Here is a 4,835-nt window from a genome sequence, read left to right on the forward strand (position 1 = left end):
CAGAGAGGGGAGGCAGGCTGGTCACAGGATGGCAGAGGGCGGGACTAGCGTGATGCCTCTACAAGCCAGTGAACTCCAAGGGTGCCAGGATCGGCCAGCAGTGAGGAAGAGGGAAGGGCAGGGTTTTCTGGAGTGCCTCCAGAGGGAGCGTAAGCTTGCTGACACCCTGACCTGTCCCCTGCAGAACGCGACCTTCCAGTTGTAGCAAACCACGTGACAACCACCTTGGGAACGAGTGCACCTAGAAAACAGAGGAGGGTAGCTGCCACTGAGCTGGCTCCGACTCATGGTGGCCCTCTTTCTGCTCAACAGTCCCTTGCTGCATCCTGCTCCCAGCTCGCGACAGCATGGTCTGCTGCCGTGGCCACTCTGTGTGTGGAGTGTCTTCAACTCTAGGGGGAGGTTCACCTTGTAGCCCAATATTGGACAGCGTTCTGTTGTGATCCATTGGTTCTTACTGGTTCTTTTTTGGAAGTGGATCAATGAGTCTTTTTTTTTTCCTCCCCCATGCCCCCACCCCCACTCCCACTTCCCTCCACTGGTCTGTCTTAGTCTGGAAGCTCTGTTAAAACTTATCACCACGGGCGACCCTGCTGGTTTTGAAATATTGGTGCTATCGCTTCCAGCATCTCAGCAACACAGATGCTGCTACCGGATAACTAACTGATGGATGGACGACGGAAGAAGTGATGGAACTGCGACGCCAACTGTCAACTAAGCAGCTCAGCTCAGCAGCCCTGTTGTTCACAAGACAGGCCCTGACCATGCTCATTGGGGACGGAGCAGCTTCAGACAGCCTCAGCTTTGCAGTCAGATACCCCCAGCCCCCACTGCTCAGGAGGTGCCCCTCCTGGCTTAACACTCTGTTGTCAGCACCTTGAAGTTCATAATGAACTTTGAACCAGGGGCCCACGTTTCATTTTGCAGCAGATCCCACTAAGCACGTGCCTGGGAGACAACTTTGCAGGGGATGCTAAGGGGGCTGGACTGTGGGCTGCGCTCCTGGGTGTGTTGCCTGGCACTGAGGTCTCTCAGGCACAGGCCCACGAGGCAGCAGTCTGGCTGACAAGTGAGCCAATGACTGACGTCGGTGCCTCCCCTTTTCCTTGTTCATCTCCTGCCCCACGCACACCGGCAGGCAGACCCACCCACGGGCAAACACATGCTGGCAGTCCTCATGTCCCTGCTGCTTTGCATTTTGTCACTCAGCTTCCAGCCGGTACGTCAGATAGGAGCCTGCGTAATCACCCCCCATGCGCAGCTGCAGGGGCCTTGAGCCCCTAGAGCCTTCCACACGCTGCTTCTCATTACGGCTGCCAGAGGATGGGGCTGACGCCCAGAAGCATCTGCCTGCTCCAAGTCCTGGTTGGCGCCCAACAGAGGATTCCCGGTGGCATCGTGGTTACACGTTAGGTTGCTAACTGTAAGGTCAGCGGTTCAAAATCACCAGCTGCTCCGAGGGCGACAGACAGGGCCTTCTACTCCCATACAGAGTGATAGTCTTGGGCGCTCACAGAGGCAGTTCTACCTGGTCCTCTAAGGTGCCCATGAGTCAGCCTTGACTGGACCGCTGGGAGCTCGTTTTATCTGGTTTGTTTAGGATAATCAGAGGCTCAAATCCAAGGCCCTCGCAGGCCACACACCCCGCCCCCACCCCCGTCTCCCTGTCTCTTCTCACACCTGCATCTTCATCTTGGCATCTGCCCCTGGAATCCTGGTGGAGTAGTGGTTACATGTTGTTGGGCTGCTAACCGAAAAGTCAGCAGTTTGAAACCACTATCCACTCCTCGGGAAAAGGTGAGGCTTTCTACTCCCGTAAAGAGTGACAGTCTCAGAAACTCATAGGGGCAGCTCTACCCTCTCCTCTATGGCTGTTATGAGTTGGCATTGACTGGATGGCAGGGAGGTTTGGGGTTTTCATATGCCCGTGAAAGCAGAGCTGATGCCTCCAGGAAGTTCAAGCCACCCCGGGCTCCCCGGGTGTACAGTGAGCATGCGCAGCCGTGGGCGGGAGGAGGGATGGTGCCCAGGACCGGGCCATCACTTATCTCTCTATTTATCTGCCTGCCTGCCAACCTGCCTTTCTACCTGTGCTTCTGTCTTCTATTTATTTGTCTGTCAATCTCTCTCTCTGCCTGTCTTTTCATCTCTTACCTGTCCCTCTGTTTGTCAGCGTTGTCCCACAACCTTCACTCGCGTAGGCAGCTTCCAGAGGGAGTCCCAGGGCCCCCACGGCCTCCAGTCCCCCCTTCCTGCCAGCCGTGGACAGAGCCCCATCTGCGCCCTAAACACGCACCTGCTCACGGGGGCTGGAGAAAGGGAAGCTGAGAAGCTGGGTTACCCAGAGTCACAAAGACGCATAGCAAGACGGCCGTCATAAATGACAGCCAAGGTAATCAGAACCCCTGGTGGTGTTGTGGTTACTCGTTGGGCTGCAACCTGCAAGGTTCACAGTTCAAAACTACCAGGTGCTCCTTGGGAGAAAGACCAGGCTTTCTACTCCCATAAACAGTGACAGTCTCAGAAACTCACAGCCCTAAAGGGTTGCTGTGAGTTGGTGTGGATTCGATGGCAGTGGATTCTTTTGAAGGGTGTTGTTGTTGTTGCCTTAATTTTATGGAGTTGAAGTCATCGGGCTCCTAGGCTGTGCCAGACTCTGTACGGGGTTCGTCACTCAGCACACCTTCCTGAGCCCCTGCCACACACAGCGATTGGACAGACGTAGATAGAGATGGTTATTCTTTTCCAGCCTCAAGACAGTCCCTGCTTAATAGATGAGGGAAGCGGGCCTGGGAAGGTGAGGGACTTGCCCAGGTTACAGTCAGAGCATGCCTACCCTGGCTAATGCCTCTCCTGCCAGCCTGTCTTCTTCCTGTGTTGCGGATGGGCAGCTGTGCCAGGGAAACCCCTGCCACTGAGCCGGAGGCAGGCCAGCCTGGGCCTGCAGGGGATGGCAGGGGGCAGTGGCAGGTGGGGCACCCCTGAGCTGATGGTGGAGGAGGGTCAGATTCTCCAGGGACATGCGCTCCACCAGCTATTAATCCCTCCACTCAGCCATGTAATTCCAGGCACCGAGCGCGCACTGTGATGGACACGCGATTAGCACAGAGGCGGTTGGGGAGAGTTGTGTGAGCCCAGACAGCTCTCCCCAAGCCCGAGCCAGGTAGAAACATGGGTCTGGGGGCCACAGCCTCAGGGTGGGGGTGAGGGAGGATACAGGATTTGGCCAAGCCCCCACCTGAAAAAGGAGCTTGAGAAATCTTGGCTGAAACAGAGAAGTTGCTCCTAGCTGCTGTGGCGTCAGCCCTCAGGCATGGAGAGGAGGAGGGAACGATCACCAGGAGCAGGGGGTGTCTGAGCCCCACGGAGCAGCTCCCCTCGCTGCGCTCTCTCTCGGCCAACCCCCCCCAGGCACAGGCACAAGCTCTTTCCTCATGACGTGCCCAATTTAGGCAAGATGGAGGCTTGCCCCAGTTGTATTTCTTCCAATACGGATTTGTTTGTTCTTCTGGAAGTCCGTCCCACATTCAATATTCTGCTCCAGCACCACATTGGAAATGCACGGGGCAGGGGTCTGGGAACTTCCTCTGGGTTCCGGGCAGTTGTAGCTGTGCACGCCTGCACGAGAACAGCCGCAGGCAACAGTAAGCCAATAGGCCTGGCTGTGTGCCAATAAAACTTTATTTACAAAACAGGCTGCCGGCTAGAGTTGGCCCCTGCTGACTCCAGGTTTACAGTAGAAGAACATCATTAGTAATGGTTAGGAGCCCTGGGGGTCGTAGTGGTAATCCAGTGGGCTGCTAACTGCAAGGTCAGCAGTTTGAAACCATGAACCTATCTGAGGGAGAAAGATAAGGCTTTATGTGCTTGTAAAGAGTTACAGTCTCAGAGACCCAAAGGAGAACACTATGAATCAGGATTGACTCGGTGCAAGTGAGTTGGATGAGTAACAGTAATGGGACTAAAGGAGCCCTGGGGGTGCTGTTGGGTGGGGCTGGCCTGCTAAACACAAAGTTAGCAGTTCAAATCCTGCAGCTGCTCTTCGGGAGAAAGATGAGGCTGTCTGCTCCCACAAAGAGTTACAGCCTCAGAAACCCGACAGGGGACAGACTCAATGAATGTGGGAATGGGGACTAATATTGGAGCACTTCCTCTATCCCAGCTCAGCCTTCAAAATAACCCTGCTAGTCTCTCAAATGTGCAGCTAAACGGGACACAGAAATGTTCAAACTCACTTGCTCAAGGCATTCCAGCCAGTAAGCAGCACAGCCAAGCAGTCAGGAAGTTGTACTTCTCATCGACCCAGTTGTTCAGCCATCCTCTTTGACCCTCTCTCCCTCTCACACTCCATATGCAACCCGTCAGCAAATTCTCCTGTTCCACCTTCAAAATACATTCATGAATCAGATACTTATTCCCTCCGCCGCAACCACTCTGGTCTGCACCCTGCTCCTTGCTCCTCTGGATACTGCAGCAGCCTCCGCCCTGGTCCTCCTCTCTGCCACCTGGCCACTGTCCCACACCAAGCAGTCAGAAGGCCCCCTGCAAATGTGAGTCAGACCCTGCCACTCTTCTATGCAGTGCCTCCAATGTTCCGCCGTCCCCCGGGGGGAAGAAAGCTGGCAAACGTGGCAGGATCAGCCCCCACCCCCACACTCGGTGGCCTCCTCTCTCCCTTCCTGTCCCTCTGCTCCAGCCACACAGGGAGTCCACTCTGGTCCTGGAATGCACCAGACACACTGGGGTCTTGGCACTGGCTGTTCCCTCGGTCAGGAATGCTCTTCCCAGATGGCCACAGAATTGATGCCCTCCCCCCCTCCCAGGCTTCGCTCAGA

The sequence above is a fragment of the Echinops telfairi genome, unplaced genomic scaffold (genome assembly GCF_000313985.2).
Source record: "Echinops telfairi isolate 266 unplaced genomic scaffold, ASM31398v2 ScPeMD7_7457;HRSCAF=8495, whole genome shotgun sequence".
Taxonomy (NCBI): Eukaryota; Metazoa; Chordata; class Mammalia; order Afrosoricida; family Tenrecidae; genus Echinops; species Echinops telfairi.